The sequence below is a fragment of the Cryptomeria japonica genome, chromosome 8 (genome assembly GCF_030272615.1).
Source record: "Cryptomeria japonica chromosome 8, Sugi_1.0, whole genome shotgun sequence".
Taxonomy (NCBI): domain Eukaryota; kingdom Viridiplantae; phylum Streptophyta; class Pinopsida; order Cupressales; family Cupressaceae; genus Cryptomeria; species Cryptomeria japonica.
Genome location: NC_081412.1, coordinates 663643526 through 663663418, shown reverse-complemented (window position 1 = coordinate 663663418; position 19893 = coordinate 663643526).

Genomic DNA, 19893 nt, shown 5'->3' with positions numbered 1-19893 from the left:
TTGTATGCTTGTAATGTTTTGCTAAAGAATGCCACTGGTTGTTCATGGCCCTCATCATTCTTTTGTAACATGACAGTGGCAATAGTATGGAATGAAGCAAATGAAAATACTTGGAAAGGCTTGGAGAAATCAGGGGACTTTAATACGGGGGCTTCCTTGATGGCTCTTTTGATGTTTACAAAAGCTTCAAGGGCTTCATTAGTCCACTTTATTTCAGCACCCTTTTTCAACATTTTAGCAATAGGTTTTATAATTTCAGAGAAGTTTGAAACAAATCTTCTTACAAAGTTAATTTGACTGAAAAAAGATTGAATCGCCTTAACTATTTTAGGGATTTGAATCTTATCAATATCAACAATCCTTTATGGATCGATTCTCACACCATCTTTTGAAACAATATGACCTAACAATTTCCCTTTAGTAACTCCAAAATGACACTTTTTGGGATTTAAAGATATGCCATATTCTAATGCTCTAATAAAGATTTTTTCTGGACCATTACAATGATCTTCTTCCTTTTTAGAATAAGCAGTCATATCATCTTGGTAAACTGCCAAGATATAATCAATCAACCCCTCAAAGGATACATCCATAGCCCTCTGGAATGTAGCTCTTGCATTTGTCATTCCAAAAGGAATCCTAACATAGACATAGGTGCCCCAAGGTGTGGTGAAAGCAGTTTTGAACTTTTCTGCTTCCTTAACTTTGACTTGATTTTAACCCGAGAAGCCATCCATCATAGACAACAATCCATTTCTAGTGACTTTCTGCAAAAGAGCCTCCATGTTAGGTAAAGCATAATTATCTTTTAAAGATGAAACATTTAAATTCCTGAAGTCCACACATAGTCTAATATCACCATTCTTTTTTATGACTGGGACCAAATTGGACACCCATGTTGAGTGCCTTATGGGCTCAATAATACTAGCATTCCTCATTTTCATCAACTCTTCTTTCATCTTGGGAGCCAAAGTAGGGTTTATTGGCCTTTGCTTCTGTTTGAAAGGCTTTGCATCAGGCTTCAAAGGTATCTCATGCTAGAACAAATCTTCCATGTATGCTTTAAGGTCATCATATGACCAAGTGAAAACATGTCTGTACCTCCTTAGCAGATTAATTAATATTGTTCTGATTTTCGGTGTGAGCTATTTTCCAATATATACTTCTCTTGGATTACTTTCACTTCCCAAGTTTATTTATTCAACATCCTCACATCCTCCTAAATTAGGTTTGAAACTTGCTATATCTTTATCATTAAACATTCTTTCAAGCTCTATCAATCCTTTTGGGATTTTATTCATTTTCAACGGTAACACCTCTTGCCCAAGTACAGTCTCCTTGCCATCCTTGTCCTCCACAAGTCCATTCCAATCAATCCGCTGGTTCTCATACTGGTTCTCATAAAATAAAAACTTTAGCAAATCCCTGTCATCATCAAATACTTGCCAACTCTTTACATTGTCAGGGACTGATGGTTTGGTCTCGATTTCTAATTGGGTGATATCATCAAAAGGGATATCATTATGTCTGTTTGCCAAATTAGCCATGAACTCTGCCAAAATATTATTGGACCTTTCAATCCAATTGATGGAGAAAGCATCGAAGAGATCAATGTAATCCAAAACCTCGCTCCTGTACTTTCTTAATTTTGCATTTTTTGTACCAAATTTGCCTCTAGTTTGTGAAACAGCTAATTGTGAATCACCATAAACTATTAGTAGCTTAACGCCATGTTTATTTGCTATTTTAAGTCCTAATAAAAGGGCATCATATTCAAAAATATTATTAGTACACTCAAAAGCTAACAAGAAAGAGTATTTAAAATATTTTCCATTAGGTGAAATAAGTACAACTCCTACTCCATTTTCATCCTTACTACAGGCACCATCAAAATACAATTTCCAAATTAAATTTCACTATGTTTAACCGTTTCTGTAATTCTATCAACTTTTAAAGGTTTAGAAATACTTACCTAAAAGTTGTCCATATCTGAGTAGAAAAAGAAGGTCACTTCATTAGGATCAACTTCTTTTATGAGGTAGGGAGATCTTGGTTCTTTGTTTATCCTCACCTCTGTCCCTTTCACTGGAATAGTGGCATATGACAAGTCAAGCTGGACATATGCACCCACCAAGTTAGACCATTGTCTAGAAACAACATCCAATAGTTCGCAGGCACTTGTACAACTATGATATCTATCTTGTATGCAATGTCTGGGCAGGCTAGGAATCTGAATTGAACATCCTTCATAATTCCTACTGCAAGAACTAACCTATTGTCCATGTCATAGCACTTACTGTAAGGTGTATCAACATGCATTCCCAATTCTTTTATGACATCCTCTGGCATGATATTTACTGCTGCTCTTGAATCTATCATGTAATTTTTTAACATTTTTGTGTTTATCAGCAATGTTAGATAGAAAGGATCTACCTGTGTGAGATTTTTGGTAATAGACATGCCAAGATACACCACATGAGGATCTTCTTTTGATTCAGGATCTTCCCTACTTACTTCTCCAACATTAGATATAATTTTCAATGTCTCATTCTTGTAGTCTAGGAATTTCATTACCTCTAGTAGAGGCATAGATATCTTTACTTGAGATAACACCTGGGACATGAATGAATTACTATTTGAAGTGGGCTTATTTACTTGCTGCTTCTCCATTGACTTAATTAGTTTTGGAATTTCTTCTTTCTTGGTATGTCCTGGTATTTCTTCCTTTCCCTTTTTGGCATTTGCATCTTTTCTTTTGAAAGTGTTGTCTTTGTTTCCATCTAGTTTTTAACTTTGGCAAACACACTTGCTGGTTTGCCCTGCTCATTACTTGCATTCCTATTTCTTAGCTGATAGTTTCTCTTTACTTGTTCTACTTCTGCAATAGTGAAGGCTTTCTTTTCTTCCTCAGTTAAGTTCCCTAACGAAGGCACTACATCATCTTGAAACAATCTTCTCAAAGCTAGAATGTCTTCATCATCGTCTGAAAAGACCTGCTATATACTGTAATGCTGATTTTCTCTCATTTGTTGCATATCAGAAAATCACTCCCCCTCAGATGAATCTTCATCCCTTCCCTAATATGTTTTAGATGAAAGAACATTTACAGTAGGTTCACAATCCTCATTATGATTTTCCTCCTCTATCAAAATTTGGGCAATCATGCACTGTTCTCCTACATGAGGTAAATTACAAACATCGCACCATGGATATTCATGTACAAAATTTGTGGCCTTCTTCAGTGAATTAGGAGTTTCTTTGCTTACATTAGGCTTCACTGGCTTCCCATCCTTCCAGTTTGTGTTATATGGCATATCATGTAGCCTCGGCCTATTGTAATTCATTTACTTATTGTTTTTATATGGTGGATTTTCATTAGGATTTTGCTTACCCTTTAGGTCCTTAAGCATGTCCATAATCTGAGTAAGTTCATCTTTCTTGGGTACACTGGAATTGTACAACTTTGGATCATCTCTCTTAGCAACCTTCCCAACAACTTTGTTGTTATTCTCAATTGTAGGAGTTGTCTTGAATGCCTACTGTAGAGTATCAGGTGTATGAGACAAAATCTCATTATGGGTTTTGCTGTCAAAAGTACTCAAATAAAAGTGAATCAAGAATGAATGAATAGGTCTGATATCTCTGGGTATTCTATTTAATACTATTAAATCTTTTATTAAATTGAGCTACTGATTCATTTTGATTCTTCTTTATACTTGTTAATTCATGGGATGCAAATGAAGGATCATTGTGATTGCCAAATTCTTCCAAGAACAATGTTACAAATTCTTGCTAGCTGCCAATACATCCATTGGGAAGGCTTCTATACCATTCTGCTGCATCTTCTATCAAAGATTGAACAAAAAATTTCATGAATACATCTTCAGGAGGAACCTCAAATTCTTCAATGGTATTTTTTACATTAACTACATGTTGTTATGCTGAATCAATTCCATTTCTTGAGAATTTAGGGATTGCTAATCTCAAATCATTAGTAATATGATTTCGATAACCAACAATGCCAATGAAATCCAACTATCTACATCTTTCAATGATCATAGGTCGTCTGCCAACCTGATTGTTGTTTTGGTTGTTCATATTTCTTTTGTTGAATCCACCATTGCTGCCATAATTACCATTGTTCCCATTATCTCCACCACCATTATTATTGCCATTATTTCCATTATAACCTCCATTTCCATTATTGTTGTTTCTATCTCCACCATGACCATTTCCATAATTGCCATTGTTACCTCTATTATTTCCATTATTTTGGTTGCTGCCATACCCATTACTTCCTCTATTGTTATTTATATTGTTACCCCTATTTCTATTATTCCAGTTCCCATCATTTCCCCCATTGCCATTCCTTCTTCCATTATCCAAACTGTCTCTCTTCCTTTCTTCACTTTTATCCCTATGCACATCCCTCCATCTTCTACTTCCATTTAATAACGGGTTATCAAAAGTTACAAAAGGCTACTCTATTCTTCTCATATGAGGGGGACTATATTTAGGAGTTGCTGGCCTTCTTCCCTTACCTTTATTTTTGTCTTATGTCCCTTATGACCTAGGGCTTTGAATTATATCTCTTTTTAATCCGAGTTTTTGTAATACCCAATCTGGTTGTCTCCTAAGAGCCTTTGCCATTTTGGATTCATCTCCATTTAAGTCAGCCATTTTAAGTATGATTTCATCCAATTGCCTCTCCTCCTGTTCCTCAACAGTCAGGGTTTCATCATGGCCACCATTTTTATCTTTTTCATTTAAGGGATAGAAAGGATTTTCCTCTAAATTTTCAAACTTATCACTAGATGAAGAACCATCCTCTCTACTAGGAAACTTCTTATAACCCCCAAATGACATACTTGGTGTTGATTTCTTTTCTTTGTATCTTTTCTTTGGACTCAACAGAACAAAATTATCTTGTCCCTTATGTAGAGACCTTCTCCCCTACATTAATTTTATTGATAAATGCCTAGGGGTTTCTCTTACTTTCTCAAAATACCAACTATTATTCATGTATTAGATGTAGAGTCGCCACCTCCTAAGAGGAACAATATTTTTTATTAATCTTCTAGGCTCTTTCCTCCAGTAGAGTCTGAAATGAACCAACAAAGACTCTAAACACTTCCTACAACAACTCCCCAGTAGAGTCGCCAATCTGTTGGTTCCCAAAACCATAGATTAGAAAACCAAAGACTTGCCTAATCTTTAGTTAATCCAATCAGCCTTGGCCAACGAACAGGGATGATCGAAGACCAAATCCCTCTGTACTTTAGGCTCCACTAAACCTAGGTGGGTGTACCTTACACTCTCAAGCACAAAAGAGGTTTGTTTTGAGTGAATTTAAACTATAGGAATTAGATATTGTAGGGATGGCAAAATGTTTTCCTACAACTATGCTAACATAATTGCTTTTTATTGAATGCCTTTAAAACTAATTAAATAAGTGTGAATATAGTTGTGTTATGTAAGAGATTACTGTTAAGACTTTAAGACATTATGAAAAAGAGCAGTACTTATATAAATTAGAAGATTTGTTTCTTTGATAAGGACCTAAAGCATACAAACTTATTCAACAGAGATTAATAATAGACCAGTGCCTTTATCTGACAGTTAATGAATAACTTTGTGGACAAGAATCACTATCAATTCAGGAGACAATTATAAGACCATCACTGTGAAGGTTTCATTATGTGTTGCATGAATAATAAAACCCAATTTTACATTCAATACAACATCATGTGATGGCACATCACAACAAATCTAAAATATTTATCAAGAAGACATATGATTCCATCAAACACAAAATTACACATAATGATCTGAAGATAAAAACATGAAATCTTGTATATTAACTTTAGGAATAAGAATGTACATAAAAATTGCACTTACAAATACTCCAATACATTCAGTTTACATAAAATAAACTCCTCATTCCTATTAGACCTTTCTAAAACATAACACTTGCAGCCCAGCCAGCGGCAGAATTATCTCTAATCTTCATGATACAAAAATGACTCACTACATATATGTGACCCAAAGGATTCAAATGAAAGGACACACCCTTTCATCTTGCTAAACTAAACTTAAATAAAACCTAACACCTAACTGCTTAACTACTAGAAACAAAATATAATAAAAAATCAGTTTTGGTCATCCAATATTGTATCACACTTTTGTATGTGCTCCAAATACTTGTTGTCCTTGTGAGGGCTGGTGTTGAATATAGTATCTCTGACAACGATCTCCATGATAACCAATCTCTCCATCTACTCACCGGTCTCCTTCATATCCAAAATGTTTGCCCGAGCACCATTAAGGGATGTGTTAAGTACATTCTAGCATTCTACAATCCAAATCTCTTTGTCCTTTAGTTGCTTTGCATCATCCACAATATCTGGTAACCCATACTTAACAATATCTTTAAAATTTTTATTTTCCTGTTTAATATCCACACCAAACCCTTTATGTTTATTTAACCTTCTCTGGATCTTCTCAACCACTTTCTCATCAGCACTCTTATCTTTCAACAATGCCTTCAGCCTATTCAAAGTTCTTTTATGAGAAGCCATATTATCTAGGGTCTTTTGATAGTTTGTCCAGAATTCTTTGAGAACATCCAACAAATGCGCAAACCTGTTTGTCAACAAAACACAAGTAGCATCTACCCTAGCAGTCCTAATTTGCCTCTTTAACTTAATGTTTTCCTTCATTTGGTCTTCATATTTCTTCTTCCATTGAACACCAGTATAATCTATCTGTGGTACTTCATGACCATGACTTCTCAACAAGCCTTCATATAAATTTTTATATTTTTGACCCTCATTTACCACCCGCTGCATTTGGGCCTTATTCAGTTTTGCAATGTCAATCCCTAAATCTATAGTGACAATTCGATTAACCTCTCCCACTTTCAACTTCATCATGTGCCCAAATGACTTATCTATATCTATGATCTTGGGTCTTTTATTTGGAGGGTATAGGGCCCAAAGCAACATTTCCTCTTCATTTGGATCATACCTTGATCCAATGAAGATATCATCAACACCCTATATGTCCAATTTTACATCCTTTTTGTTAGAATGCAACAAGTTGTCAAAGATAAAAGAGGCACTTAAGTCCCATCTTGGGAATAAAATGATGCCTGCCTCATGGAGAAGTTGTATCCCTCTCTGTGGTGTCAATGTGGCCACTTCTACATCAATGTCCTTTTAATTTTTTAAGCATCTCTGCTTCATTTTTTGGGGTAACATTTGGTATGTTATCCCTCAATTTTCCCCCTTTATAATGGTACAAAAGTGAATTGAACTCTTTAGACTGTACTAAAACCTCATCTACAACAAAAGTTGCATGCTCTTCATGTCTTACATCTGCATTGGCATTTATTCTCACCATGATTTGCTCCTGGTTTTCTGCCACTTCTTCTAATTCAGGTACATAGAGGGTTGATACAGCTTCATTCTCATCAGACCCACTCTCAGAATCTCCTTTTTCTCTTAGTTCACGAAGCCTCTGCTTCCACTCTTCTAATTTTTGGTTTAATTCCTCTAAGAGTGCAGCAACCTCATCTCGTTCCTTATTTCTAAATAAATCTTTAGCCTCCATGGGTATATGCAAATACTCTCCTAGATTCTCGGTCTTCCTGTAGTGGTGGATATACCCCTCTGGATCATAATTTTTCTGAGCCTGGTGTCCATACAAATTTTACTCCTCTACCAACTTCTTTTCTATCATCTCATAAGCCTTGGTAGATACAATGGTGAAGTCTCCAAAATGCAAAGTGCCAAGCATAAATACCTGCTTGTGTGTACCACCCAAATGCTTTACATTTGACATACTAAGTTGCCTAACAATCTCTAAATAGGCTATTGGCATTTTTGTTGTTTATGTTGTAATTGTCATTGATGGAGACACACTTGTATTGTGATCCCCTTTATATGTATGAGCACATGCTCAACTGGTATTTGTTCCAACCAGTATGTTGTATATTAGTCTTTAGACTAGTGGTGATTTTGTAGAATGTGTTTCCCGGTCTGAAGCGGCATGTCGACCCCAAGCAGTTCATAGATCTCAAGCGGTACGAGGGAGAAAGTGGCACAACACATTCTTACCAGTCTTCATTTTTGTCAAACCGGCAACCAGTATTTTCTTAGAACCGGTAACACTCTGTGATGAGTTACCAATCCAACGATTTTTTGACGGTGCCGACATATTGACGGTGCTTCTTGTGTCATGTTACTGAGTATGTCTAGATTCATTGAACCTAGGAAATTGTAATGAAATCCTATTGGACCGACATGAAATCAGATTCCTTTAAAAGGACATCATGTCTAGGGTTTTATGTTGTTGCTGAAAGGGTTAATGTCAAGCTAGGGTTTAAGGTGGAAGTTGAGAACGATCTTATATGAGAAGATCAAGTTGTAACTGTGTGAGAGAGAAAGAAGATTGAAGTAATGCTGGAATGCATTACCTGTGAGTAATACTGGATCTAACCAAGCAGTTTGTGCTATTAGATAGATCAAACACTTGTTGATTACTCACATCTTTGACAAGTCTGTAGCCCTTAACCGGGTAGGCCTCAAAGCCTTTGTAATATCCTCTAACAAGGTGGTTCACACATGTGAATCTAAAATCCTCTAACAAGGTAGTCTTTAATCGGACTTATCTCCTAACAGAGATTGAGATTCCTAACAGGATCTATTCTGGCAAAGAACATTGTAAGACCTTAATTGGTCTGGTTTCTATTCTGCAAATAGTGACTTGTGAGTTCCATCTCACCGTGGTTTTTCCCAGTTGGGTTTCCATGTCAAATATCTTATGTTATGGTTGTATTGCTTTTGTGGGTGAATGCTTTATTCACATTTTGGTTTGCATGTGTGGTAACTTGTCTGACTATTAGACTGCTTTACTGGTTTATCTTTACACTGTGTAAGTGTTTTAGTGTAGAGATTTTTGGCATACTAATTCACCCCCCTTCTTAGTATTCATCAATTGGTATCAGAGCCTACCTTTCTATACATTTAAATACTTGGAAAGAGATATGGGGGAATATGCCTTGAGGGAACTTACTCAACGACTCACTAAGTTTGAGCAAGCCTATGATGATCTTATGGTCAAATACAAGGCATCTCAAGCAAAAAGGAGAGAACATGCAGAGAAGCTGATGGAGCTATCTGAAAGTAGTTCTGAAAATGAAGCTAACATAGAAGCCATGATTGCTGAAGTAAATAAGCTGAATGATTCAAACTCCAATTTGAGAAAGGAGTTGGAAGGACTGACTATTCAGTTCAGTCAAGAGCTTGAGAACCAGAGAAAAGCTAAAGATTGGATAAAGGATAGAGATCATGAGATCTCCAAGTTGAATCAAGAGATTAGTGCACTGACTCCTTGGCTTCATGAGAGCAAAATGGAAAAAGAAGACATGAAAGGAGAACTGAACATAGCCATCTCAGAAAATGTAAGTCTAATGGAGACAAACATTGCTATTTCCAAAGAACTCTTTGAGTCAAAGGAAATACTTGCTAAGTTTGGCAAAAGTACTGTCAAGATAGAGAAAAAGCTTGAGTCATCTAGACCAGCAAAGAATACCAATGGTCTTGGTTTCTCTAGACATGAGGAAGGAGAATCCTCAGGAACAAATGCTGAATCATCAAAGAAGCAACCGACACTCAAAGGAAAAGGTAAGCAAAAATTCAAACCTGTTTGCTTTAACTGTCTTAAAGAAGGACACACTGCCAATGTATGTAGGAGAAAAGCCTACAATAATTTTCCTTATTTTATCAACAATGTACCTAGATCCAATAAGTTCAATGGTCATTGTTATGCATACAACAAGTTTGAGCATAGAGCATTTGAATGCAGGTCTATAATGGATAACACTGGAAGATATCCTCAGAGGACCCAAGGATCTGGTCCTGAACCTTTTATGAACCGGAACCACAACTGATTTAATGTCTTCAATCATCAGTCGAGAAGTGGTGGTCATCAAGCGGCAACTGGATGGAGAGAAAGTTGTATAATCTGTCATGGTCATGGTCACACTGCTACAAAATGCAGAAGGAAGAATGGAAATATGTACAATGGACCTTGGAGAGCACCTGGACTTATTTGCTATCATTGCAACAAACCGGGTCAAGTTGCAAGATTCTGCAGAAGTAGAAAAAGTATATCTAATGATATACTGGTCACTCAGGAAAGAGAAATTGATGTTGAAAAAGTTCAAGGGGACATGAAGAAAACCTGGAGGAAGAAACCAATAATGTCGGAAGAGGAACCGGTTTCTGCACATAGTGTGGAAATATCAGAACTGACAAACTAAGCCTTAAAGGCTTAGGGGGAGCAAACGGTGAAATGCTTTTGAACCCACGGTTGACACGGATAAAAGACCTTAATTGGTATGCAATACCTGTCGCTTGGCAGAAGACCGAAAATGGTAAAAAGGCAAATTAGGGTTTACGCCCTAATAGAGGAGCATTAATGATGGTAGGTGAGAGACATGTATAAATGCATTTTTCAAATCATTTCTCACTATCTGTTTTCAAGTGAAGAAAAGGCGATTTGAGCTTTGATTTCAAGAAATTGAATAACCTTGAAAGAGATTCAAATCCAGTTAGCAAGCGGTGGTGGAGAACACAAAGCGATGATTTGGCATCCGACGAAGAGTAAAGTGAAGCAGAATCAGGAAGCCCTAAATTCACGTTTGAAAGGTATTTTTCATGTTCTTGAAATACTCTACAATGGCTTCCGCATCTCATACTAGTTCAAGTATATCCATAGAGTCAGAAAGTTTTATTCATTGGAAATCTAAATATAATGATTTGTCACAAGTTCCAGCTGGATTCATAGTCGAAGAAGGAATTTTTGATTATATTGATTGCAAAATAGAAGACCTAGGGTCTTTAGCCATTCGCACCAAGTTAGGTCTATTTTGTGGCAAGGACAAAAAGATCAAACTGGAATTTAGTGTCTTAGAGAAGAAGAAATTCCTCAACGCAGTATATTTTCTGGAAGATTTCATGGAGGATCATATCAGAATTATTTTGAGCAGAGTCCACAGTTACAAGATGTACCTGGAGAGGATGCATGACATTACGCCTCAGACAATTCATGTAGTCACCAGCTTTTATAACACAAGGGAAGTGCTAGCCCTGAGAAAAGTGAGCAAAACGGAAATGACCAAGCACACTGGTTCAACAAGCGATTCACGGGGTATGATAGTTAATCCTATCAAGGATGATCTGGTGAAATATGCTTGCATGGTGATAGGATACAAAACATTTTTAGCTAGCAAGATTAATTCTGTATCTGCTGCAGCAGTAAATGCCGCTTACTAGATGATAAAAAAGGATGCATCTTTTGACTTATGCACTGGCATGCAGAGGCAACTCCTATTAAATCTTAAGGCAATCAAAAAGGACAACTCATTGAGGTTTAAGTTTGGACAACTACTGGTAGGGTTGTTCTTTTATTTTCAAGGCTACTTTCCAGGTGTAGGAGATGTCTAGTGGTCCCCTGACCAACCGGTAACCAAGCAGATAAAGGAAAGTGTACAAGCCATTGGAACTGGCTACCTTGAGGTACTAAACAAATATTTTGATGAGTTCAGAAGAAAGATGAGTCAGAGGATAAGAATCTCAAGTGACATAGTGAAGAAATACGAAGATGACATCTGTTTCACTATTCAGGTGGACAAATGTTTAATAGAGGCTGTTGAGCCTAGAATGGAGGAAGTGGAGCCTATGGGCTATGAGGTCATGTTTGACATGCTGGAAGGGTATGCCTCAACCCTTATTGCCTCGCCTCTTGATCCAAAGGCCAAGAGGACCAGAACCTACTTGGAGAGGATTGCACCGGTTGAAGAACCATCGGTGAAGAAGGGAAAAGAACCAACAGCTAAGAAAGCTAAGGCAGTGCCTGTAGCATCGGCACCGGCTACCACTGCAACTCCAAGAGTGACCAAGTGGTCACTGGAAAAGAAGAAACCAGAGGTAACACTGGAAAAAGTCTTCCGAAGAAAGAGGAAGACTAAGGGAAATGAACCGGACTCCAAAGAAACCGAGTCTGATGAACAACCAAAGAAGGCAAGACAGACAAAGAAGATGAAGAAGAATGAACCGGCAGCATCTGCACCGGTAAATATAGAAATCTCCTCATACAAACCTTTGACACATTGTCAAAGAACAGTAAAAAATATTAGGAGAAAGTTACTTCATGATTTAGTAGACTATTATGATGAATTTAATAGTGAGGAAAAAGATGAATTACTACAGGAAATCATTCTTTATTTGTGTAAAAATGACCGGTCACCATCAGAGATTAAATATCAGACACCAGATTCATTATTTAAAGCATTAGATAATAAATGGTGCATTGCCATTGAAAAGGAACAGGAGATTAGGGAGAAAGTCTTTACACAGTACTTCCCCGAACTCTCAAATTTAGAATTATTTGATGCCCTGGATCAAAATAAAGGTCTCTTCTTAACAAGGAGAAGAAGACTCTGGTTGTTGGAGGGGAGAGTTGATGATGTTGAAAAAGATACACATCAACATATGGCTCATGCTATCAACTCTCACAAGGCACGAATGGCCAACCTCCAAGCGGAAAAAGAACCGATTATTTCCAAACCGGATGAGGTCTTTGATGAGGAAGGAAACTGGTGGAAGAACCAATCGACACTATCGATGTCGATGCTCTGGATGTAGAAGATGTCACTCAGGACATACCTTCTAAGGGAACTGAATAGAGGCAACAAGTCGATCAGGGTGGTGAACAAGCTGAGGACACACAACAAGCGGCAAAGGAACAGGAAGAGAAAAAGAATAGGGATGAAGATGAGAAAAAGAAGAAAGAGGAAGAGAAGAGAAAAGAGGAAGAGGAGAAATGAAAAGATGAAGAAAGAAGATGATAGGAAAAAGAAAGAAGAAAAGAAGGAAGAACAAAAGAAGAAGGAAGCGGAAGACAAGAAGAAGGAAGAGGAAGAACAAAAGAAGAAGGAAGAGGAAGCACAAAAGAAGAAGGAAGAGGAAGCAAAGAAGAAGGTAGAAGCAGAGCAGAAGCAGAAAGAAGAGGAAGAGAAGAAGAAGATAGAAGAGGAAGAAAAGAAAAAGAGAGAAGAGAAAGAGAAAGAAGAGAAGGAGAGGAAAAAGAAGGAAGAAGCAGACAAGACAATTGAAGCAATGAAGAGCACACAGATGGAGACTCCTAAGGCAACCGGGAGCCAAGCCAAATTGGCTGCTATCTCGAGTCTTATTGATCTCCAATCTATAAGTGAGTCTGAGCTTATGCAGAGCATCAAGGTTGCCCAAGAGTACCTTGAAGGCATTCGTAGGAAAAGGGAACAAGATATTATTCAGGCGGCTGTAGACACACTTATCAGTTTAATCCTCGGTACTAATCTTCTTGACACTGAATCATCACTAGCACAACTCAAACTTCTGTGTACTATAGTGGATGATTAGGTGCAGAGTCTAGAAGAAGTAGCAGAGGCCAATGTAAAGAAAGAGCACCAAAAGGCTCTTAATGTTGGTCTAGTGAAGAAGTTGAATGAGCTTAGGACTGACTTGCTGAAAGATCAAATGGACATAAGGAATGCCTTGGATGAGGGGAACTTGCTACTCAGCAAAATCTATCAACCTCATATGTTCTGTGATGATGTGCTAGCCAAAAAGCAACAGCTTCAAATGGACTTACAGTCCTACTTGGGCACATTCAAGACTCCTTATGATTCATTTGCAGCATATGGGCAAACTATTCACCGGTTCCAGATCCAGTCAGCCAAGATGGAGCAAGAGATCAACACACAGTCTAGGGATTTGCAGGATCTTCAACTAGTATTACTTCCACGACTGCAAATTCTTCAGAAGTGTTATCTGAACCTGGATGCCCTGACAGTCACCCAGGAACTGAGCACAGTAGATGCCATGGAGGAATAGGTATCCCAGATGCAGACAGAGAAGGAAGTGGCAACCTCCCTACTTGAGTCCTGGCCCTTATCCATTAAACAATTTTTGCAGGACTATAAATCGGTTTTTGACAAGTATTATTCACTATTGTCATAAACTCTTTTATATATATATGGAAATAGGGTTTTTCAGTGATACTTTGTCATTGTTGGCAAAGGGGGAGAAGTATATTTGGTTTTTGGTTTTAAAATTTTGACCTTCTGACATAGGGGGAGAAGTATCTGTTTTGAAATTTTGATATATGCTATGATATATGCTATATGCTCTAATGATTATGCTCTGTATGCAAAATTGCTATACACTATGTTGTTTAAGGGATAGTGTATATGCTTAGGGGGAGCAATTTTGTTAATGACAAGTTTTGTTGTAAAACACTTAGATGTCAAAATTTTATTTTCCTAAGTGTTGCCATCAATGCCAAAGGGGGAGATTGTTGGCATTTTTGTTGTTTATGTTGTGATTGTCATTGATGGACACACACTTGTATTGTGATCCCCTTTATATGTATGAGCTCATGCTCAACTGACATTTGTTCCAACCAGTATGTTGTATACTAGTTGTAGTCACATAAATCTGTCCACTTAATTAAATGAATACTTAGTATTTATTTGATTATTTAACCATCAATTAATGAATTAATTAAATTAATATTTAATTAATTCATCTTAACCCTCTTCTCCTATTAATTAAATAAATTATTCAATTTATTTGATTTAATTCACTTAACCAAATTCAGACCATTAATTAAATAAATAAATCATATTTGTTTAATTAAATCTTCTCTCACATTTAAATAAATTAATATTTATTTAAATTCCCCCAAAATCCCACCTCTCACATTTAAATAAATTAACATTTATTTAAATCACCTTTATCCTCCACCCACTTGTATTTTCCTACAAATGCAAGTTGCACAATTATTTTAAATAAATAATTTATTTAAATCACCTTTATCCTCCACCCACTTGTATTTTCCTACAAAAGCAAGTTGCACAACTATTTTAAATAAATTATTTATTTAAAATCCTATTTATCCTCACCCACTTGAAACCTTTAATGGTTTCCCTTAAAGTATTCAAACTTGATGGCTTTAAAGTCTTCAAACTTGATGGCTTCCTTCTATAGTCTTCTTAAGACTTTAATGGTTTTCCTTAAAGTCTTCAAGCCTTTAATGGTTTCCCTCAAAGTCTTCAAGCATTTTAATGCTTTATTTTCATTTTTCTCATTTAAATAAATTAATATTTATTTGAATATTTATCCAAATGCAAATTAAACCATTTAATTGAAATAAATGATTTTATTTTAATTGAAAATACCAAAATTTCTCCCACTTGCATTTTCCTACAAAATCCACTTGCATGCCTAAACCCCTTCTAGAATTTTCTAATCACTTCTAAATAACCTAACCCCTTCTCTAAACTTTGTCACATTCCTAAGAAAAAGGGAAGTCACTTCTCAAACCCTCAAAGTCTTTGATAACCATTAAAGGCTTTCAACCTTCAACCACTAAATGGCTCAAAGTCTTTGATAACCATTGAAGGCTTTCAACCTTCAACCACTAAATGGCTCAAAGTCTTTGATAACCATTGAAGGCTTTCAACCTTCAACCACTTAATCCCCAAAGTCTCCAATAACCATTAATGGTTACCTCAAACCCTCCCACATGGTTAAAACATTTGTTTTGACTCAACCTCTACCCAACCCAAAGGTCTCATCAGGCCATTAATGCTTTGACCATGATTATCTCTTAAACATTTGCACAAAGGTTTATCCTTGGATTAACTCTTAAACCAGTGGGTAATCTTAATTTGGACTTGACCCTTAGCCTCTAGATAACCATGAGGTCTTCTCAGGCCTTTAATGCCTCCAACCTCTTCTCTCAACCCAATCCTATGTTGACACTTGTCACCATTTTATTGGTGCCAATTGTGCACATGGATCCCCAACTTTCAAACTTGGCCCTTGATTAAACCATTCAATCTTAACCCTTCATTTCCCCATTTCTTCTATAAATAGAACCCTTCTCCTCAAGCAAAAAAAAAAGAAGAGAAGCATTAGAGTATTGTTGTTATACTGGCATTAGCATAGAGCTTTCTCATAGCATCACTATCTACACTTGCATAGCATTTTCTTATCATATTCAACTATCTTGAATCTCCATATGGCATCCATGGCTAGTGCTAAAAGCTGAGAGCTACACTCATTTGGGACTTGGAGAGGAGAGGAACAAGGGAGGAGCAACTATGAGCATCTTGATTAGCTATTTTATTCTATGTTTATATGCTTTCTATTTCATGCTTAATATCTCTCTTGATATGCCTGTTTAGGATAATCTTTTTTTGCTAACACTAATGTTTGTTTCTTGTGCTCTTGTGTGTGTTGCCATCAAACAGATTTTGTAATCCTTTTTGCAGAGCATCATTTGGTGAACCTGACGTGAATCCAAACACCATAAAGAACAACTTTTTTTTTAACTAATAACATGTTTGAATGTTGAAAATGTCACACAGGTTGCGTTTTTGACACTGTTTTGGTGCGTTTGACATTATTTTGGCGCTATTCACCCTATTTCAGTGCTTTTGCCTTCTCTTGTCTTTCCCTTTCTTTTAGTGCGTTTCTATTAAATAGCGCCTCTATTCAAACGCAGACTAGCGCTATTGTAACAGAACGTTGTACAAATCACCTTGTAACCAAAAAAAAATAAAAAAAAATTAGGCTTGTAGAAGCCCACCAAATAGGCGGATTTTACTAACTATTTTTCTCTTCTGTGCAGATTTAAATTAGATTAAAAAGTAGATTTATATTTCTTACTAACTTGTTTTTGAAGTTGGTTTTAAAAAAATGAATTCACTTTTTATTTTGGTTTAAAATTAACTTCACATTTCAAATTTGGGCTTTTAAAAAAAGAATCACACATTTGTTTGGGGCTCTTAAAAAGAATTTCATTGTTCCAAGGTAAAAAGAACCACAAACTTATACAAAAACAACTTTATTTTTTTGCAAGTTAGGAAACAAACTTCGTTTTGGTGCTTAAAATCAACAAGGCAAATTTTATTTCTTGCATCAAGATAAAACTCACAATCCACACTTCCATTTTTGGTGCAAATAAAATTCACAATCAACTTGTCTCATTTTTAAAGCAATTTTACTTCATGCAAACGTGTTTTTCATTAAGTTGACCAGGATTTTCAAATTCTAGTTTACTCAAACAATTGCCTTTGAAAATTAAAAAGAAGACCATGATTGTTGGAGCAACATCTCCAAATAGTTAGATCACAGTGCAATGATAGATTAAAAAGAACAAGTGTTTTTCATGCTTGGCACACTTGTGCAAAGAGTTGGTTGAGTGGTCCTACTTCTAACACACACTATCCTCTCCCTTGGCTTTCGTGGTCCTAGGTGCAAGAGAAAAGTGTTAGTAACACTCAAAATTTTATCTTTTTAAGAGAGGCCTACCAAGGGATCGATACTCTTGGGAACGACCTCGAGCGGTAAATCCTTCGAGCCGCTATAGAAATTAGGTGAGAGCGAAAGCTGTAGCCTTGGGTATAGCTGTTCCTACAGTGTAACTGGCCAGAAGGACAAATGGGCCCCACCACCAGTTACAAGGCTCTTAAGTGAGTCACTGCAGAATGAACTTATGTCCAAAAACATCGAACATGACTAAACACCTTTTAGTAGTAGCCCACCCGTTCTATTGATTGAGGATATTTGCGATATAATTTAGTGCAAGAGCATAGATGGTTTTGCTCCCAAGATACTCACCATACATATTTCCTTGAGTAGAAACATAGCTTTTTGAAAAGTCACTTGTGGCTTGATAAAAGTGGTGACTCCCCCATCATAGGGATCATCTATTTGTTATGCTCGTGCAAGACTTAGTATATCACATCCTTACCTGCCCCGATGGGATTCATAAGGTATGTAGTACCAAAGTCGAAGAAATATCAAGATGTGGGCTAAATTTATCACAACTGGCCATTTGACCTTAGGGATAAAAAGTGTTTGAAGTGTGTTCGTTTTACAGACCAAGTGCAAATTGAACCGACTTCAGGCTTTGGAAATACACCTTAAAATACATCTAAAGGAAGGGTCATATACAAGTCCAAGGAATGGGTTAATCTAGACCCATACTCATTTGTGCCTTTTAGGCAACATTCTTGTGTTTGTGTGCTTGCCTTGTTTTCTTGTCAAAGAAAAAATCAGAAAATCAATCCCAAAAACAAAGTATTCATCCAACCAAACATCTGTCAAAACAACCAAAAAAAAAAACATCAAAAACAAAGTGCAAACAACAAAGAGACAACTTTTATGACCATTCTTCACATCTTGCGAAAGAAGAAGCGTCATCAGAATATCAACTTGAAAAGAAGACCATTAAGCTCAAAGGCTTTGATCAAAAGGAGGAAATTCTTCTATATTAATTGACAAATCTTTGTCTCACATAGAGTCTTTCTACATCGCATGCGTCTTTACCTTCAAGGCAGACCAAATGAATTCAATTCAGAATCATTGAACCGCAGAGCTTTTATGCAATATAGAGCTCTGAGTTATCACAAAAACCAAGGAGGAAAGATTAATCCCAACTTCTTCCCAAACGTCTGTATCACATACAACACAGCTCGAGAAATACCACCAACACCCGAAAGGGAAGAGATAGAGTTTGTCCCATTTATAAGACAAAGTTTTTATTGAAGTTGAAAACATTTTCGTCCATCATCTCACTCATACATCATCACTTCATCATCAATCCGTCCCAACTCTCAAAACATTAAGAGGTTCTTGTCCCAAGTTCTCTTTTAGATATTGCTTGAAATCAAACACATCACATCACTTTTTAGATTGTTTCTACATCTAGGATAAGCTCATCCTAAGAGACACATCTACGCAGGTTAAAACTAGTTCATGAGTGAATCCTCTCATTACTAGGTAGTTAAATCTGTAACACATTTCAGATTTCTCTACACCTTATCACATCAAAACTTATCAAACAAACAAGCAATTCAAAGAAGGAATTTTGGTTACATCCACCTTAAAAGTGCTAGAGATCCACGTGGAACACAATTCACCAACCATCAACCTTTCATTTCATCAAAAACTCATCATTATTTTCACACAACTTCAACAACAGCTTGCAAGCAAAATGGCTCAAACCCGATCACAGTCAAGGCAACGAGAAATAGAAAGGGAAGAAGAAGAAGAGGAAAATCTTAATGAATTTCAAGCAGCACTTGGAGGAAATGCAGATGAGGAAAACCCAAGTACTCCCACTCCTGCAACAATAGAAAGGGCTCAGCATAACCCTCTCTTTAACAGACTTTTTGATGAAATACTCAGGAGCAATGCGGATGCTCACTTCTTAAGACTCGCTCAAGAAGGAGAAAAACTCCCCTCTGACTTTGATCTTGCCCAATTAAGACAAGCATTAGAATGACAAAGTCGCCATGAAGAGGAAAGAGGTAGAGATCCCATTAGATATAACATTCCTCGAGGTAACCCACCACCTCCTCCTCCAAATGAAATGGAGATGTTGCGGCAACAAGTCGAGAATCTCGCCCAACAGCTTCATAGTGGTGTCAAGACTAACCAATTCTCACTCAATGACATCTGTCCCTATCCTTTTGATAGGAATCTTTACATGCCACCATTTCCACAAGGATTTGAAACACCCAAATTTGAAAAATATAGAGGAAAGGGGGATCCCCGCGATCATGTCCGAGAATTTCATTCCGCTTGTCTCGAAGTAGCATATGAAGACACATACCTAATGCGCCTTTTTCCACAAAGCTTGGGAGGAACAACCACATCATGGTTTTCTCGACTACCAGGTGGCATTAGAACATTTGAGGAACTCATCCAGAAGTTCCTAGCTCATTACTCTCATAACATTGAACGCGACATCACCATGGCTGATCTGTGCAAC